The sequence below is a fragment of the Aquarana catesbeiana genome, linkage group LG02 (genome assembly GCF_042186555.1).
Source record: "Aquarana catesbeiana isolate 2022-GZ linkage group LG02, ASM4218655v1, whole genome shotgun sequence".
Lineage (NCBI taxonomy): Eukaryota > Metazoa > Chordata > Amphibia > Anura > Ranidae > Aquarana > Aquarana catesbeiana.
Genome location: NC_133325.1, coordinates 439,345,913 through 439,367,565, shown reverse-complemented (window position 1 = coordinate 439,367,565; position 21,653 = coordinate 439,345,913).

Genomic DNA, 21,653 nt, shown 5'->3' with positions numbered 1-21,653 from the left:
TAAACTTTCAAGCCCAGTACTGTAGTTAAATTTTCCCTCTTCCTCTGTCAATGAATAAAAGCATCATTTTAGTCTGTTCAAACTAATACATGATCTATTTTATTTTTAGAAGCAAAATGAACAAGAAAATAATTACAGCACCTTTCTCTCCACAAGAAGGATAATACTTCTTTCTACTCTGGTGATCAATAAGAAAATGCTTCTCATGATTCATTTTTTTAAGCTCGATACAAGACGCAATTTGCTTGACAATTATGAACGATCTTTTATCTAGCACAGCTCGGCGAGTCCTGCAATTATGTATTATTGCTTTGCGTCTCAGCTGGGCACTGATTGGTTCAGCTGACATTTTTTTTTCTTTGTATCCCTAAAGACGCTGATTTTGCTGATCAATTTGGTCGTGTCGTGGTAGCTGTAATCAAAGTTGGATAGAAGACAGGTAAGGAGTTCAGCATCGTCTCCGGGAAGTTTCCAAGTAATTACACTTGTTTTTTATCGATTGATAAACATCTATAAACTCATTTGTAGGGAAAGATTTAGTGGATCGTAGGGTTATTAGTTGTGCAACACCCACATAATACATTTTCAGATAAAAATAAAACATTTTGTTTTGTGCAAGAACAAAAGCTTAAATGTGATATAAATGTGCTTTCAGCACAGTATATCCTGTAAACCATCACAGTTCATATTGTGGATATGTGTAGGAATTTCCAAAAAGGGGGAAATTAGCAACTGGGTACATTTAAAGGTAATGCGCAAACTGTGTGCAAAAATTCCTTCTAGGGATGGTCACAGTGGAGTGGAAACAAGAAGTGACTTACGGAGTCCCAAAGAAAGCTTTGAGTGGCCCTGTGAGGATCACAATAATACACTGGAATGCTGAAGTGTGCTTACTTTCTACCCCTGGTGCAACTGGAAGCAGTGCATTTTTTTTTTTTTTTTTGGTTTAGTATCTATGTGAGAGCATTCTTTATACTGTATATCTCTCCTCCATTAATCACCTAAAAAATATCTTTTTGACTTTATTGACTGTAGGTAACACTAGTTAGAATAAAGCTAGAGCTTGCTGCCAGAACACCTATGATGGCTACACTAAACAGCTAAAGAATAGGATGAGTGGCAGGGGGGTGTTCGCCTTACAGACTAGCCCCAATAGGATATGTTAGGCAGTTTACCCTAATTGAAAATTCTACACCGTTCATTTGATAACAATGGGACCTGCAGCTGGTGACATATAGTGGTCGTTATAAAGTTACCTGTTCCCTGTTTAGACGTATGATTACAGCACCTGGCAAAGAAGAGTCTTCCAGCACAGACTTCCTTAGTGACTCTGAGATGTAATGCATCCAAATGCCAACAGCAGCACCAACATTTTAAATCTGTGCATATCATGAAAGGATTATACTGTATGTATGCATTTGCTCCAACTAAAGTTACCAGTTTTTTCCCTGACTCCAATATCTTTTCTGCTGAAGAGGAAAACCAAGACTGTGCTTCAGGATTAAAAGCTTTAAATGATCAGTTCACTTTTGGAACTTACCCAGTATTTAAGGTGGAGCAAGTAACATGTTCCAGCTCTTGCCCCCCTCCCCCACCATCACCCTGTGACCACAGACAGGGTCTCCCCTCCCTGCATCCGCTGTCACTTTTCAAAAACAGCCATGTTGTGTGGGGCTCATCATTCATTCACAGATTCCTACAGGTGCCATCTGCCAGCTCAACAGATGGACTCGTAATTTTAAAGGGCTACGGGGTCTCTGATGATCAATGCCCAGGACCAGGTGAAGGACTGCGGTCATGTGAACATTCTAACATTAAGACAGTTCCTGACTTAGAGATAAGCCTTCACACTGTGTGTAGTAAAAATGCAGAGTTCCTCTGAAAAGTGCTGTCCCATGTTACTACACACTGTAACTTTAGTAGATGCTGCATTAGGAGGGATGTGCTGAGCCTCTGCTAACTCCAGCGTGCCTCAGTTACCTCACTCACAGTAACAGAATGGGGTCCTGCCGAGCACATAGGGAAGACCTCATGTGTGCTCATTAACTCCCTACTTCCCATACCTCATGACCAGGCCATAGATCTCCGTAATGTGGGTTTAGTTTTTGGTTGCTATTGGATACCAACTGCTAAGGAGCGAGCCAGCATATTGACCCCTTTGCTACTGGAGGACCTGTCATCATTACCAGGTAAAACGCCTAACAACTGGTTGCTTGATGTCTTGAACGTGTGCTTAGTTACCCTTAGGAACTACACTCCTTCTTTCTTATCTTGCTGCGTCAACTCTTTTGTTGTTGTTTGTTTGTGTTACTTCATATCCTTTTAGTGCCTTACAGACCCTGGTTCTTTAGATATGTCAGAACCAACATGCACCCCTTTGAGTAAGTTCAGACCAGGCTTAGAACAGTTACCGTAACTTTACTGGATAAACTTCGACATTACAGTCCAATATGAACTAGGTCTAATTACTAGCACTATCTACAGTTGTGTGGCTGCCCAAGAATACCTCTATAAGACAATAGTCCATGCTGATATTCTCCATGGCTTGGATGTTTTCCGTAAACCCTGGTGACTTCAGAGAACAGCAAGGAGCAGCACTCCCAGTACCATGAGCTGGGAGTGAGAACAGGATAGACAAAGAGCCCTGCACCTCTGCCTTCCCCCTTTTTATATCACAAGTGGACTGGCTGGGACCAAAAAGCCTAGAACTGAGATCACATAACTTACCCTTTGCCCCAGCATGAGCCAGTCACTAACTCACTGAACCATTGGGCGCTGGCCCTGTATGGGAGATAATTGGGAGGAGGGCTCTTGGGAGGCAAGGAGATTATCAGGCTTGGTGAGCTGAGTAGACAACAAGTGGATATTGACGGTGGAGACAGGATAGCTGGTGCCATGATGTTTGGGTTTCTGACTAATGTGGTTAGTACTTACAGCAGGGGTAGGCAACCTCAGCCCTCCAGCTGTTTTGAAACTACAAGTCCCATGAGACATTGCAAGACCCTGACAATCACAGGCATGACTCCTAGAGGCAGAGGCTTGATGGGATTTGTAGTTTCAACACACCTGGAGGGCCAAGGTTGCCTACCCCTGACTTACAATATCCTATGTTTGAGTACTGGGGAGTCCATTGCATAATACTTGTGACAGACTCACTCGGGAAAGAGGCTTTTGCAGGGGACTGAATGCCAGCCTCTTGCCTGCTGATTATGGGCCCTGGCATTTGGGGAATGGTGCACTTTGTGAGCTGCATGCCTAGGGACCCTTGAGGTGGTGTTACTTTGGATTCGGGTCCTTGTCCCCCAGGACACACAGACTCTGGGAACCCTCTGTATGTCATATTGGAAATGGTGACTGGGAGGGATGTCTTGGATTGCTTAAAATGGGTCAGTAATATTTATCCACAATATCTCCCAGGATAATGTGATAGACTCACCCGGGACATGTGCTTTCAGAGGGGACTGAATGCCAGCCTCTTGCCCACCGATTATGGGCCCTGGCATTTGGGGGAATGGTGCTCTTTGTGAGCTGTATGCCTGGGACCCTGGAGGTGGTGGTACTTTGGATTCAGGTCCATGTCCCCCCAAGACACACAGATTCTGGGAATCCTGTATATGCCATATTATAAATAGTGACTGATTCATACTGTGAGAAGATACTAATATCATCAACTCCACTCACCTGTCTGATGTCTGCTATAATGTGTTTAATGTAAATGAGTCTAGTCTGGCTTACCGCAGCTTCTAAGAGTATTCCACACATTGTTGTTTGTTCTAATTAACCCTGTGTTGATGTTTATAGTAATGTGTATTGAATAGTCAGTGAGCTAGGAGACGTAAAGCCTTAAACCCAAAGGTCATGTCTCTGAGTCACCTAGTCTGGGTAAATGATTTAGTAAACTAGCTCATGTTAATTAGGTTAATTAGGTTACAGTTATTTGTTAGAGTAATATGAGCAGGAGGGGGGAACCTCCTCTTTAACGGTATATAAAGACTTGTAATTTTGGTTCTAATAAATGAGTCCATGTTAGCAGCTAAGCAAGTCTCGTCTTTTTTTTGTGCTTGGGAACGGTTGGAATATCTGATATCTGTATTCAGACTGGGAGGAAGTGGTATATGATGGAAGCACTCAAGCGGAGTGGGGGATGTTCCGGAACATTGGTGGCAGCAGTGGGATGTTTCCTTCAGTCTGGGACATCCAAACCTGGATCCAAGGTCCGGATACCAGGAGAGGATAGGAGAGGTACAGATACCAGCTTCCATGGAAGAGGAATTCAAAAGGAGGTTGCGAGAGATGCAGATACAGAACAGAGGACCAGTATCAGAGCAGGTCCTGCTGGGATGGTTTGATTCTATTTGCTGCAAACTCTGGAAGAAAGCGCTAGCCTGTGAGCAGCATCCCCTCCATCCAGGAAAGGTACTGGTCGCAGTATGGATTGTAGGTGCTGTTTTTGGGAGAAAAAACGCACAAGGAGCAGACAGCTGAATTAAGCAGGCTGGTCTGGGCAGAGATGAAGCTGGATGAGAGCTACAGAGCCCTCCAGTGGCATGTCTCCCAAGCATACCCTTGAATAGCGGATGACAGCCAAACTGAAGGCTTAAGCTACGGCGGTATGGGACTGTTGTATGTGAAGCTGACAGGGGATCCTAACTTTGGGAGTGATTTGAAGTGGCGGTTGGACGAAATCATGGATTTCAGAGAAGGGATACTGAATGTCTCGGAAGTGCACCGGGCACTGGAAGTTATAGAGTTTCTGGACGTTCAGGAATGGGAGCTGGAGATTGTCCATGTTAGCAGCTAAGCAAGTCTCGTCCTGTTTTGTGCTTGGGAGCAGTTGGAATATCACATATCTGTATTCAGACTGGGAGGAAGTGGTATATGACGGAAGCACTCAAGCGGAGTGGGGGACGTTCCATGACAATACTATTCCTCTGCCTTCTAGTTTGGGTTGCTTTAATACAAGTCTGTCATTCTTTTTTTGCTTTATTTCAGTCCCAGATATATGGACTGTGGATATAGACATATTCTCATTGTGAGAGCCACTTATGGAATGCATGTTGGAGATAACAATATCTACTTGCTATATCATCATATTTGTAGGTCAGTATAGTTGGGATGGTTAATAGTATTATATACATAAGTCTGTAAGTGAATAAATGGGAATAAATATGGTTGTTGATATAAGAAAAGATGGAGGCGGATCAGGATTATGCCACCCCATGCTTTTGATCCAGTATCTTATTATGGTACATTTTCTGGCAAAGCTGTGGTTCCATTTCTCTCCCCCCCCCATAGCCTAGGCGAGTGTGATGATACTACTCAGTATGTGTTTATGAATATCCCAATGAATGTCTTTATATTTTCCCCTTTCCCTTTATTCCCTTGTTCTCTTCTCCCCCCCTTCCTTTTTTTCTACTTATCAATTGATGTATAGTGTTAGGTGAATGGTTCAAGCTGAGAAAAAGTTTCGCCTGAACAACACCTACATTTTCAGGTTGCTTGGTGGGATGTTTGCCTGCCAAGCACCCCACAATGCACTGCGTGCAAGGCTTCGCCAATTAGGGCACCAGAGCATTGTCACAGCCCTGGTTGGACAAAGTGATGATGACTTTCTCCAATCACTGCTCAGTGCTCATAGTTCCCACACTATAAAAGGTAACTTCCTATTGGAAGCTTTTGTCTTGTGTTGGAGTGTAGATAGATAAAGCAGGGCTCCATTTTCTACTAGCGAGTTAATTTGTTTACTTATTGTGACTCTGAGTGTAGGGTAAATAAAAAGTGAAAGGGTAGAAATGGCGCTGTTCTAGGGTGAAATGTCTCACACCCCTGGCATGTGAAGAGTCCCTAAACATGAAATAAACATATAGAGTAGATCTCTGTGTCCTAATGTGATAACTGTGCGGATGATATCAGAGTGATTCAAACCCAAACCAATAAATGTGCAATCCTAATGATCTGGGTTCTATTGCAACAGTCTAGTGCAACACTGCTGAGATGCAAATATGTAAAAAGCCAGACCAATAATTACTGAAATCCTTATATGCAAAAAATCTTGGTTCTAATGCAACAATCTAGTGTGACATTAAAAAATATAAATATTGTGCATATGTAAAAGCAACAGTGCCATCATATAAACAAACACAAAAAACACAAAACACTGATATCCTTCTTGTGATACCCTGTGGTGGATACTAGAGAAAGTGCTAGTGCTCTAAAAGTCCATATATCATGAAGTTAATAAAATAACAAAAATGACAGGTGCTCTTCAAAAACTGTATTCTGTGCTTCTTAGAGGTGCCCCATAAGAAATGCACTCACCGGAACCATTCACCCCACATGGAAGTATTTCGCCTTCACAGTATTTGCCACTGTGTAGCACACAGAAAAACCTGGTCTTGCTTCAGCTGGTTGCTTCCGTGTTTGCGGTGTAAGGCATAAAATAATCTCTTTTCAGCTTGCCCTTTATTGCTCCCCCCAGAATGTGGTGGCTTCCAAACTAATGGAAAAGCCAAAAGCGTTGTAGTGAAAAACTTTCCCAGGTGTATCCATAGAGGTACTGGTGGTCCTGGAGTGTTTGGAATTACGATCTTGTACCCGATGCCAGTAAAATTGATTTGGTGCCACAGACTCACTCAGAAGGAGCCAACGTGTGCCAGACTCTGATGAACTGAACAACTTTTGGTCTTGGCTGTAGTCCAGGATCCAGTCTTCTTACTTGGGATGAAATAAAAGGCTCTGTCTGGAGGTCAAGGTAAGGAAGTGGCTTTATGTTGTCAGTCTAGAACAGGAGGTACACTTTTTAACTCACCAAACTAGCAATCTGCTTACACGTGCAGTCCACTAACATGTTCTCCATCTTTCAAACAGAAAACCTGTGCAGAGGTATGGAAAGCCAAAGGACATGTCTACAGGAGCCCTCTTTGCACCCATGATCTACTGATCACAGGTGTAATGCTTTCCATGCTCCTGTAGGCAAAAATAATAAATGCATTTTTTTTGCTACACAAATATGTGCATGTATTGTTTTTTTGGAAAGGTACACTTAGCCTTTAAAGTGGTTGTTAGGCCACTACTATAGAAACCTCCCATTCCCTCTGTAACATAATAATATGTGTCCCTGTGCCTGTGTCATATAAAAAATATACTGATCTGCACCTATATCAGAGTGGCTCCTGGCGCTCATGTGACTCCTCGGCTCTCTCCTCTACCTGGCTGACAGCTCCAGTGGGTGGGGCCAAGCACTCAGCCGGGCAGGAGGGGAAGAGAGGAGCGAGAGAGCCGAGGAGCCATGTGAACGCCAGGAGCTGCTCTGATATAAGTACAGATCAGCATATTTTTTATATAACACAGGCACTGGGACACATATTGTTATGTTACAGAAGTGATAGGAGGATTTTATAGTAGTTATAAGAGCAGCAGGAGGGCAGGGGGGTGGGCACTGACACAGAACAGAAAGGCAAGGAGGGAGGGTGGAGAGGAGGCCAGAGAAGGACAGAGCAGAGTAGGGATGAGCTTCGAGTTCGAGTTGAACTCATGTTCGACTCGAACATTAGCTGTTCGCAAGTTCGCCGAACAGCGAACAATTTGGGATGTTCGCGGCAAATTCGAATGCCGCAGAACACCCTTTAAAAGTCTATGGGAGAAATCAAAAGTGCTAATTTTAAAGGCTTATATGCAAGTTATTGTCATAAAAAGTGTTTGGGGACCCGGGTCCTGCCCCAGGGGACATGGATCAATGCAAAAAAAAATGTTAAAAACGACCATTTTTTCAGGAGCAGTGATTTTAATAATGCTTAAAGACAAACAATAAAAGTGTAATATCCCTTTAAATTTCGTACCTAGGGGGGTGTCTATAGTATGCCTGTAAAGGGGCACATGTTTCCCGTGTTTAGAACAGTCTGACAGCAAAATGACATTTGGAAGGAAAAAACCCATTTAAAACTACCCGCGGCTATTGCATTGCCGACAATACACATAGAAGTTCATTGATAAAAACGGCATGGGAATTCCCTACAGGGAAACCCCGAACCAAGATTAAAAAAAAAATGATGTGGGAGTCCCCCTAAATTCCATACCAGGCCCTTCAGGTCTGGTATGGATATTAAGGGGAACCCCGGCCAAAATTTTTAAAAAAAATGACGTGGGGTTCCCCCTAAATTCCATACCAGACCCTTATCAGAGCACGCAACCTGGCAGGCCACAGGAAAAGAGGGGTGACGAGAGTGAGGCCCCCCTCCTTAACTGTACCAGGCCACATGCCCTCAACATTGGGAGGGTGATTTGGGGTAGCCCCCCAAAACACCTTGTCCCCATGTTGATGAGGACAAGGGCCTCATCCCCACAACCCTGGCCGGTGGTTGTGGGGGTCTGCAGGCGGGGGGCTTATCGGAATCTGGAAGCCCCCTTTAACAAGGGGACCCCCAGATCCCGGCCCCCCCCTGTGTGAAATGGTAAGGGGGTACTTACCCCTACCATTTCACAAAAAAACTGTCAAAAATGTTAAAAATGACAAGAGACAGTTTTTGACAATTCCTTTATTTAAATGCTTCTTCTTTCTTTTATCTTCCTTCATCTTCTTCTTCTTCTGGTTCTTCTGGCTCTTCTGGTTCTTCCTCCGGCGTTCTCGTCCAGCATCTCCTCCGCGGCGTCTTCTATCTTCTTCTCCTCGGGCCGCTCCGCACCCATGGCATGGGGGAGGCTCCCGCTCTTCTCTTCATCTTCTTCTTCATCCTCTTCTCTTCTTCCTTCTTCTCTTCTTCTCTTCTTCATTTTCTTCTCCGGGCCGCTCTGCATCCATGCTGGCATGGAGGGAGGCTCCCACTGTGTGACGGCGTCTCCTTGTCTGACGGTTCTTAAATAACGGGGGGCGGGGCCACCCGGTGACCCCGCCCCCTCTGACACACAGGACATGACGGGACTTCCCTGTGGCATTCCCCGTGTCGTCACAGGGAAGCCCCGTCAAGTCACAGTGCGTCAGAGGTGACCCCGCCCCCCGTTATTTAAGAACCGTCAGACGAGGAGACGCCGTCACACAGCGGGAGCCTCCCTCCATGCCAGCATGGATGCGGAGCAGCCCGGAGAAGAAGATGAAAAGGAGAAGAAGAGAAGAAGAGAAGAAAAGAAGAAGATGAAGAGAAGAGCGGGAGCCTCCCCCCATGCCATGGGTGCGGAGCAGCCTGAGGAGAAGAAGATAGAAGACGCCGCGGAGGAGATGCTGGATGAGAACGCCGGAGGAAGAACCAGAAGAAGAAGAAGATGAAGGAAGATAGAAGAAAGAAGAAGCATTTAAATAAAGGAATTGTCAAAAACTGTCTTGTCATTTTTAAAATTTTTGACAGTTTTTTGTGAAATGGTAGGGGTAAGTACCCCCTTACCATTTCACACGGGGGGGGCCGGGATCTGAGGGTCCCCTTGTTAAAGGGGGCTTCCAGATTCCGATAAGCCCCCCGCCTGCAGACCCCCACAACCACCGGCCAGGGTTGTGGGGATGAGGCCCTTGTCCTCATCAACATGGGGACAAGGTGTTTTGGGGGGCTACCCCAAAGCACCCTCCCAATGTTGAGGGCATGTGGCCTGGTACGGTTCAGGAGGGGGGGTGCACTCTCGTCCCCTCCTCTTTTCCTGCGGCCTGCCAGGTTACGTGCTCGGATAAGGGTCTGGTATGGATTTTTGGGGGGACCCCATGCCGTTTTTTTTTTTTTTTTTGGCACGGGGTTCCCCTTAAAATCCATACCAGACCTGAAGGGCCTGGTATGGAATTTAGGGGGACTCCCACGTCATTTTTTTTTTTTATTTTGGTTCGGGGTTTCCCTGTGGGGAATTCCCATGCCGTTTTTATCAAAGAACTTCTATGTGTATTGTCGGCAATGCAATAGCCACGGGTAGTTTTAAATGGGTTTTTTCCTTCCAAATGTCATTTTGCAGTCAGACGGTTCTAAACACGGGAAACATGCGCCCCTTTACAGGCATACTACAGACACCCCCCAGGTACGAAATTTAAAGGGATATTACACTTTTATTGTTTGACTTTAAGCATTATTAAAATCACTGCTCCTGAAAAAACGGCCGTTTTTAAAACTTTTTTTTGCATTGATCCATGTCCCCTGGGGCAGGACCCGGGTCTCCAAACACTTTTTATGACAATAACTTGCATATAAGCCTTTAAAATTAGCACTTTTGATTATTCATGTTCGTGTCCCATAGACTTTAACGGTGTTCGCGTGTTCGAGCGAACTTTTTTCCTGTTCGCATGTTCTGGTGCTAACCGAACAGGGGGGTGTTCGGCTCATCCCTAGAGCAGAGCTGTGAATGTCAGAGGCGTGTAAACTAACCACAATGTCAAGGTTCAGCAGCCATGATAAACTTTGGTCAGTTTACAGGGGGGAGGCAGGATCAGCCAGGTTTTTTAGGTGATAAAAGGGGCCAAATTACACAGCACTGTGCTGTTATTCATGCTTTAAGGGAACAGGATCAGTTTTTTTTTTTTAGGTTAACACTTTAACTTTCCTAAAACTCTGTTTTGGTAGGAAACCATCTACACGCCCTCACTGTTCTTTCTCCTAGGTCTAACCCTAGTACCATCCAGTCAGACATTCCATATCAGGGAAAGTGATCAATATGGATAGGTAAATTTTCCTGAATTAGATTTACCAAGGAATCAGTGAATCATGTTTGAGATGGGGGTGAACCTGAACTTAGCGACAAATCCCATTGAAGTTTAAGGAAGAGCAAATCCTGTTAGTAAATTCAGTCCATTTAAAAGACTAATAGGCAAACAAAGGGCACGGAAGGTGGGCACTGCCACTGGCATTACTGTATGTACTATTACATTTTTCTTCAAAAACAACATAGAGCAGGGATGGGGTTTTATTGTGTAGTTTAGTGGGCAACATTAAAAATACACAAATAATTTAAATAATAATTTAAATGACAGCCACAGTAACAGTGTACACTGGCAGAGCATATTTGTTTGTGGAATGAATTTCTTTTTTTTTTACTTTTTACTTGTCTTATATACAACAGCAGCAAAAAAAGTATGTTTTCATTTAGTATCAGCAGCAACACATGCTTTTTTATCAAACGCTTATGCCCCGTACACACGGTCGGACATTGATCGGACATTCCGACAACAAAATCCATGGATTTTTTCCGACAGATGTTGGCTCAAACTTGTTTTGCATACACGCAGTCGTACAAAGTTGTCGGAATTTCTGAACGCCAAGAACGCGGTCACGTACACCACATACGACGAGACTATAAAAGGGCAGTTCAGTACTAAGCATGGCACCCTTTGGGCTCCTTTTGCTAATCTCGTGTTAGTAAAAGTTTGATGAGAGACGATTTGCGTTTTTTCAGACTTGTGGTTTTCAGATCGTATTTCTGCTGTTCAATTTGTGCTTGTGGGTTTGTATATGTTCTTCAGTGCGTGCAGCGAGTTACCATTGACTTGTCATTGTGTTTTTGTTCGTTCGTTACTGATTTTCAGGTCACTCTTCACAGGCCTTGCTGTTCTTCAGTGCGTTCTGTTACTTCGTTCTGACCAGCCGACCGTTTTCCAGCCATGTTGCGTATACGTATTCATCGTAGAGTTTGTGCTGTGCGGGGGCTTGGTGTTGGGGTCCTTACTTTGACACAAGCCCAGTCCATGAACAGGGCGAGGAGGAGTTCATGGACCAAGAATTGGTTGCTCCAGCGTGACCAGTTCTGTCACATGCCTTTGCTCCATGAGATCTGTGAGAATAATTCTGACGATTTTAGGAACTTTCTCCGGATGACAGACCCCATTTTTCACCATTTGTTGGGTTTGCTGACCCCCCTATATCAGCAGGCAGGATATCTGCATGAGGCAAGCCATCACTCCGGATCAGAGGCTAGTCGCCACCCTGCGGTACATGGCGACAGGGAGAAGCCTACAGGACCTCAAGTTCTCAACAGGCAGCTCCCCTCAGGCTCTGGGGATCGTTATCCAGGAGACCTGTTCTGCCATCATCCAGGTCCTGCAGAAGGTCTATATTAAGGTAAGATTTTTATCCTTTAACATCACATTTTATTGTATTTAATTTTTGATAATATATTGTATTTCTTTCCTCATTCCCTAATTACCATGATTGTAATATATGAAAAGGTGTATTTACAGGCCCAAAAACACACCACTCAGCGCCAGGGACCCTAGCAGCTCAAAAGCAGTAATAAATAAATAGATAAAACATATATGAATATGTAAGGTATAAAAAGAAAACACCAATATGTTTAAAAAAGTCTTAGATAAGACTAAACAGAAAAGCAGCCGTTTAAAATTACAGAGAAGTCATCATAAATAGTGGCATAACATAATCAACAAAATGATCATTATAACACACTAAAACAGCGCTAGTGTTGAGCTAAACGGATAATGTGGCCAACTTCACATGCAAAAAAAGTCCTTAAAGAGAGAAGAGCAGTAAGCAAAATGATTCAGAAAGTGTTCATAGGTGATCAGAGTACAAAAGTTCAGCGTGCACCTTCCACCGATCCTTCCACTTCCACCCTGTGAGAACACACTCCCCTCAGTGGGTTAAACTCACCAAAAGCCTAATACATATAAGCATCCAAGAAAGGAGAAATTCAAGCCACCAGCCACTGTCAGCAACTCTCCGGAGGAATCCAAGATGGTCAAGGCTCATAAATCACCAAACAACAAAAGAAAAGTGTACATAGCGTAATCCTGTTTATTAGATAAAAGCCCTTCACATCACACAAAGACCCCCCTTCAAACATTATACGTACATTGTAAATGCAATCAAAAGAGCACATCAGAGGAAGCATTTAGACACAGCACTTCACCATAGTCAGCTCCAGCCGGTTCCGCTTTCCAAGCAGCAATCACTAACTTCCTGGTTGCAGCACAGGCTGTGGTGGAGCGCAAACGTCACTTCCGGCGACGTGTAGGTCACGCCCTGACGCGTTTCGTCATATCCTGACTTCAACAGAGGGCGTGCCTACACGACTGACGGACAAGACTATATTGTCCCGCCCCAGCCACTCTGGCCAATCAGACAGTCGTTCGGCGTGATGACAGGTGCAAGTCGTCCGCCGGAAAACAAACTGACGGCTTCTCCACAGGGGAGGGGGAAGACATCTAGCCGCTCTGCACATCAGCTCGCATAAGCGAGTAAACACACTCACAGGCTAAACAGTGCGAGCCAGTGAATGCATAACATGTAAAATATGACATTACACATTATGATTTTCTTAAAAAAAGGGGGATAAACAATATATCATTACATGCAATCAGCCAATACATTGAATCTATCAACTTTAACCCGCCGACATGCATAAACGTGCAGCAACAGTCACTCAAATAAACGCTGCACGTTACCGCAGCATATCAGGCGGTCAATGTAGAGTGCTCACTGCATGTCACCTCAGCACAATAAAAATAGAACATTCCGCAAATATAAAACATATGCTTAATAAAATCCAATGAATCATTAAATGTAAATGGTGAATAAGAAATCAAAAACATATGATAATAAAAACATTCACATTATATTTTTCCAACTACAGTAGGTTAAAAGAGACCAATGCTGGGCAGCTAATTTATAAAAACGAGACCCCTTCAGGTCAAATAAAACCAAAAAACGCCTAAAACGACATACATCAGTAAAAATACTAAAGAAAGAATAAGATATATATGATAAAGAGTAGGACCATAAACCTAAACTATATATGATACACAGCAGGACTATAAGCCTGAACTGTGCGCTATCATCAACTGTATATATCATAGGGTAAAACAGTAAAATTGGCATTCCCCAGGCATTATACACTGTGCGCATGTGACAACTGTATATGGCACAGGATATAAAGGCAGATAAGGCTTTACAAAACACCTAACCATCTCTACACCATAATAGACAATTAGGAATCGCTTATAAAGCAATGAATAGCTAACTCCACGTTCAACCCTCTTGGCGATAATGTGTCCGCCAAGAAGATCCACTGGGTCTCTCTCTTAGACAGTTCACGGACCAAATTTGAACCCCTCCAGTTTGGTTTTAGATGATCAATGCCCCAAAATCTGAGGCCAGAGGGGTCTTGGTTATGTTTCAATTTGAAATGGAGCGAGTCACTATGGTCTTTAAAACCAATTTTTATGTTGGTTATATGCTCTGCGATCCTGATTCTTAAAAGCCTCTTGGTGTGGCCTATATACATGAGCCCACATGGACATTGGAGAGCATAGACAACATAGGAGGTGTTGCACGTAATGAGCTCTTTGATGGTGAACTCCTTATTATTAGAGGTGGATGTAAAACTCTCCAATGCTCTTAGTGGTCTTTCAACATCCTTACAAGCCCGACACCTCCTACAACTATAAAAACCATTCTTGTTCCAAAAAGACAGGGGCCTGGCCGGAGGGTCCAGCACCTTTCGTACTATTTAATCTGAAAAACTCTGGGCCCTTCTATATATAAACTGAGGCCTAGAGGGCAGGACTGATTGTAGCGCTTTGTCCATACACAGCACATGCCAGTGGGCGGCAAAAATGCGTTCCACTTCTTTGTACTGAGAATGAAAGCTTGAAATAAAGCTCCATTCGGCGGGGGGCAGGAGGCGGAGCCTAGCAGAGCAGACATGCATTGTTAGAGCTCCACATCGCTGAGGAGAGAAGAGAAGGACAAAGCGGAGCCTGCAGGCTCAAAAGGTATCCATTTGAACCTTTTTGCCCCAGGGAACAAACTGTGAAAGTTTGGGCAGGAAATATGGTACTGGGAGGAAACCGTGGCAGAAATAAAAATCACCTCACAAAGAGCTCACAGGCACTCACTGCAGCTGAAGCAGCTCCAGTCACCTCACAAGATACAGCATCAGGGCGCTCTCACAGACAGAAAATGTCACAGCAAGACTCTCCATTTGAGTCAGATACAGAACAAATCCTCTCACAAACTTCTCCACAAGCATCCTCAGTATCCCCAGAAATATTATTACAATTTGAAAAGATGCTTCATAAGGCTTTAAAACAAACCTCAGACCAAATAACAAAAAGCCTAACCAAAGAAATAAGAGAGCTGGGAAACCGCACCGCAGCCTTAGAAATAAAAATGGATGAAATTGAAATTACAACCCAAGAAAATATAACAGAATTGGAACAATTAAAAAAAGAGAATTTAATACTTCAAACTAAGCTCGAAGATTACGAAAATAGAGCCAGACGTTCAAACTTGCGCATAAGGGGAATACCTGAAACTGTGACAGACCTGCAATCTACTATTACTGCTCTATTACAAGAACTAAAGCCAGATATCCCTATTGAACGTTTAGAACTGGACAGAGTACACAGAGCCCTCACAGCCAAAAAGAAAGATGGACCCCCACGTGATATAATCACAAAATTTCATTATTACAGAACGAAAGAACAAATACTAATTGCTGCAAGAGAAAAAAAGGAACTTAATTTTCAAGGACACAATTATCAAATTTTTGCTGACCTATCCCAACTTACTATTACTAAAAGACGATCCATGAAACCCCAACTAATGGAACTGCAACGCCACAACATTATGTATCAATGGGGCTTCCCCTTTTCAGTCAGATTTAACTACCAAGGTACAATTTACAGAAGCAGATCAGCAGATGAACTACAACAAACCCTTTTAAAATTAAATCTGACAGAACCCACAAGCAGCAACTCTCCCACACGCAGAAGAATGGCGTCATCTTCACCTTCAGGCAGCACCCAGAAAATTTCAGAACAAAATGGGAATCATCATTCTCACAAAAGAGGCCGTTATGCCACATCATCCATGGACCAAGAAGATTCAATGGACTGACATCCTAATTCCTGATATCTCTTCATTTATTATACTAAGAGATGGTTCTCTATAAAAAACCTGTATTTATAACTGAATGTAACTGCATTCTGATAGTCACACACTGTGTGGGATCATGTTACATTCCAGTTATATTTCTTATTACTTCTGATTCATATAGCCTTAGAATATATAAGTGAAATAAGGAAATTCTTGTTCAGTTATATATTATCAGGTAATAATAGATTTATTACTTTTTAGGACAAATATGTTCAATAATCCAGAAGTAATGGAAGCTTTTTCTTTCTTTTCTTAAAACAAATATATTATTATCTAACTAGTTCCTAGAATTATGTTTTTGTTTATTCTAATCTGAAGCAATACAACCTCAATTTTATGAGTTAACATATCTAAACAGTTGCATATGAATAAAATATGTAATTGTTTACTCTAAAATGGTTAAAATCCCAAAATAATTCAAACTATCTTCAACAATACCAAAGTTATTAACAGTACCTTTCTAACTGAATTATTTAGCCTAGGGCAAGACTAACCATATACAACCACCCTGGAATAAATAATTTCAACAAAAACTATATTCTGCACTCCAATTAATGAAACATCATTTTGATGTCTTTTGACATAGCACTTCTCTCCTGTAAGCGGAAGATCCGTGTACCCCCATTAGCCCTCCTCATTCTCCCAATCATATTATGTGGGAGTGTGACGAAGGCACTTATTCCCCTGAGAGAGATATTTACTCTCTTTCACGGGTAAATTGTGATTACTTGCAAAAAATAATTTATACAATGTATCATTTAATCTCATATGTTTTTTGTTTACTCTTTACTCCAGAATTCACTGGTTTCTTTTCTATCTATTCATCTCTTCAGTCCACACAGGTTGATCTGCGCAGTCAGCTCTGCATAACAAAAAGTAAGTCAAAACTATTTGATCTATTGCCATGGCACCACTGAATATACTTTCCCTGAATGTTCAGGGAATAAATGTCCCTCAAAAAAGGACCAAAGCCTTCCGTACTTTCCATAACAAGAAGGCTCACATAGTATGCCTCCAAGAAACACACTTCACCAAAGATTCTACTCCAAAATATATTTCTCCTTTTTATCAACAAATTTACACGGCTTCTGCCTGTACCAAGCAAAGGGGAACTCTAATTGCATTTCACCGATCCACACCATTCACCTTATCATCAGAAATTAAAGACCCAGAAGGTAGATACCTGATACTCATGGGTTATATAATGGATACAGCAATCACTGTGATTTCCTACTACGCTCCTAACAAACAACCTACACCATTCCTCTCACATATATTACAAGTGATTAATACACACAAAATAGGAACAGTGATAATGTGTGGGGATTCGAACCAGGTCCTCCTCCCATTTCTAGATAAATCACCTTTTACACCATCCAAAATAACCTCTAGATTACCTTTTTCTCAACTTCTTTCCAGATACAATCTGGTAGATTCATGGAGAGAAAGTAACCAAATGAAAAAGAAATTCACTTATTTCTCGCACCCTCATCAAACCTTCACCATATTAGATCATATTTTTCTAACAATAGGAATGATACCAGAAAGTATTGCATCAGATATAATTCCGATTCCGTGGTCTGACCATAATGCAGTATACACTACTATAGCCTCAGCCATAACAAAAGCGCATGACCCAACGTGGTACTTACCGGACATAATGCTCAAACACCCACTACATCAGATGGCCATTGAACAAGCTTTAAAGGAATACATATCAATTAATAATACAACAGACATCTCCCCAATAACACTGTGGGAAGCTCATAAGCCTGTCTTGCGTGGTACAATACAAAGACAAATGGCACTATTTAAACGGGAACGCAAAAATCTAGCAAAAAAACTAGAACTCAATTTTAATGCAGCCTACATATCATTTCAAGATAATCCATCTCAGAGTACAAAATCTCATCTGGAAAAATCTAAATTGGAATACGATCTATTTCTCACTGAGTCAGTTGATAAATCCCTCAAACGCTCCAAACACAATTTCTACATGAATACAAACAAACCCGGTACATATTTGGCTCGGGCATTAAATTCAACTAACAAATCTTTCAAACCAATATGTTTGAAATTATCAAAAAATGTTTACACTTGTAATCCAGTTAAAATAGTCCATAAATTTCACTCACATCTCGCAACTTTATACAAGACAAACAATGAATTTAATCCTACAGAAGCTGAATCCTTCTTCTCAAAAATAAACTTACCTGAGTTATCTCAGAATCAAAAAAGCAGTTTGGATGAGCCTATAACTATAGATGAAGTTGCTAACGCCATAAAAGACCTAAAACTTAACAAAAGACCAGGCCCAGACGGCTACTCGGCTTTATACTATAAAACATTCTCAGAAATACTCTCTCCCATTCTCACTGAAACTTTTAACAAACTTCTAGATGGACATTCTTTTCGGCAAGAAACACTAATGGCAATTGTTTGTATGATCCCAAAACCCCTTTCTGATGATACTTCCTGTGTGAATTATCGGCCTATCTCTCTGTTAAACCTCGATATTAAATTATTAGCAAAAATAATAGCAAAACGCCTCAATAGCATTATAGGAAAATTAATACATAGAGATCAAGTAGGCTTCATGCCAAATAGACAGGCAGGCGATAATATACGCAGGGCAGTGTTATTGGCACATATTGCTAAAAAACGGAAAATCCCTTTATGTTTTCTATCTCTCGATATTAAGAGGGCATTTGACACAGTATCCTGGCAATATATGCAATATTCATTACAAAAATGGGGTTTTGGACCCCACTTTTTAACATGGATCAAAGCATTATATAATAAACCCAAAGCCTATATAAAATATGCTGGATACAAATCTGAAGCCTTTAATATCGAAAGAGGTACCCGACAGGGTTGCCCATTATCTCCCTTATTATTTGCCCTTATACTCGAACCCATGGCCCAATACATCAGAACAAACCAAACTATAACTGGCATTGAAGTAGGAGGTATTACACACAAATTATGTATATTTGCAGACGATATATTACTTTTTCTATCATCACCACAGGTCTCTGGTCCTAACTTAATACCAGCTCTTGATGGATTTGCAGCCCTATCCGGCCTTATGATTAATCCTAAGAAATGCCTAGTGCTTAATATTTCACTCACAAACATGGAATTGATCCCGGCTAAGGCTGCACTCCCATTCACATGGGCAGAAAAATCAATCCCATATCTTGGAATTCATTTAACAGCATCTCATTCTGACTTATTCTCAACCAATTATCCTCCTGTATTAAGACAGATCACAAATCTAATAAAACAATGGTCGCAACTTCCTTTATCCTGGATAGGGAAAATTAATGCAATCAAAATGACTATTCTACCCAAATTGCTTTATCTATTCAGAGTCCTCCCTATTCCAATTCCTTCCTATTTTTTGAGAATAGTACAAAAAAGAGCAACTTCGTTTATATGGGGCTCTTCTAAACCACGTATACCTATACACACACTACATCTTCCCAAAAATAAAGGAGGCCTGGGATACCCTAATTTTACTAACTACTACAGAGCAGCACATTTGGCCAGTCTGTCCAAATACCATGCAAAACAGGAAATCCCATTATGGGTATTTATAGAGGCTTCAGAAAATGACCCTCTATTAATATCAAATTTATTATGGCTTGATCCTAAAGACCGCTTTAAAATTCATAATCCCATAACTAAACACTTATCTCTCTGGGATAAACTAAAAACCAAATATCAGTTACAATCTCCACACAATCCTCTCCTTTCTTTTATCAGAAATCCGGCCTTTTATCCGGCATGGATCTACCCAAATTCTTTTAAAGCTTGGACAACATCAGGCATTCAGACACTAAATGACTTCATAGCATCTAAATCATTCCTTTCATTCCCATCGCTTAGAGAAAAATATGATCTACCAAACTCTGAGATATTTAGATATCTCCAAATCAAAAATTTCTATACACCATTCCTAAAGGGGGATACACCATTATCCCAATTATCCATTTTTGAATCAATCTGTACAAAAGATCCTCTTGCTAAAGGTACAATTTCATCACTTTATAATCAATTATATGGAGTAGCAAATCTTAATAGACCCTCTTACGTTCAGAGGTGGGAGGAGGACCTGGGACGAACTTTAGAAGACACGGACTGGTCTAACATATGGCTCACATCTAAGTCATCTTCACCCAACATCTTAGCACTGGAGACAAATTATAAAGTCCTAACTCGCTGGTACCTTGTACCCGCTAGAGTGGCAAAGTATTCACCTAATACCTCAGCTCTTTGTTTGAGGATGCCCAGAAATAGGCACATATTTACACATATGGTGGACGTGCCCAGTAATCCAAACCTTCTGGAAGGAAGTTTTCGTGATTGCATCTAAAATATTTAAAAAGATAATACAACCAGATCCATATTTAACTTTACTTAATCTAAAACCGGAATGGTTAACACTCTCTCAATTCAAACTTATGATCCAACTAATAACGGCTGCAAAACAAACAGTGGCCAAGGCATGGAAATCTCCTACATTGGTACTAGCAGAAACAATTCACAGAATGAATAATACAATGTCCCATACTAAGATGGTAGCCATCGATCAAAATCAAATTCCAAAATTTGAAAAACTTTGGCACCCTTGGATAAAACAACAGTTCCTGTAAAATTTCAATGACTCTGTCCTGTTGCCATGGTAACAGATTAAATGACTTACAGAGACACCCATTCTAAGGCTTCAAAGAGAACTAAAAAGAATAATAAACTGACGAGCGGGACAACCTTGTGGACCATACCTCTACCTTTCAACCCTTTTTCTTCTTTCTCTTTCCTTTTCTCCACCTTACGATTAAAGCTCATTATCAGAATTTATTTGACCTATATACACTCTACTTGTAAACAATATGTATAGTAGGTATAAATCATTTAAATACCTACAAAAGTAACTAAGGAAATGATATATATCTTTAATTTAGGTTTACGTGAACCCAATGTTTAATATTTGAAATTTCATGATATTTACCTATATAAACCCTACTGTAAAACAATGAGCTTACTTTATAGATCCTTGTAAACTTACTTTATGTATCTTTATAACATTGTATACTCAATAAACTTCTTTTAACAAGGAAATAAAGCTCCATTCATGATTGTTCCTATTAGGGACCAGAGGACCATTTACTAAAAAGTTTCCTCTAGGTTGCACAGCTAATTCCTGAATAATGGAATCTAGCGCTTCCTCATGGTATCCTTTTTCAATAAATTTTTTCTTTATGATCTGCGCCTGTGCCAAAAAATCTACGTCTTCTGAACAATTCCTTTTCACCCTAGTAAGCTGCCCCTTCGGAATATTTTTCAACCACATAGGGTGATGGCCACTGTCAATGGGCAGGTAACTATTCGTCTCTTGGTCTCTTTTAACCTACTGTAGTTGGAAAAATATAATGTGAATGTTTTTATTATCATATGTTTTTGATTGCTTATTCACCATTTACATTTAATGATTCATTGGATTTTATTAAGCATATGTTTTATATTTGCGGAATGTTCTATTTTTATTGTGCTGAGGTGACATGCAGTGAGCACTCTACATTGACCGCCTGATATGCTGCGGTAACGTGCAGCGTTTATTTGAGTGACTGTTGCTGCACGTTTATGCATGTCGGCGGGTTAAAGTTGATAGATTCAATGTATTGGCTGATTGCATGTGATGATATATTGTTTATCCCCCTTTTTTTAAGAAAATCATAATGTGTAATGTCATATTTTACATGTTATGCATTCACTGGCTCGCACTGTTTAGCCTGTGAG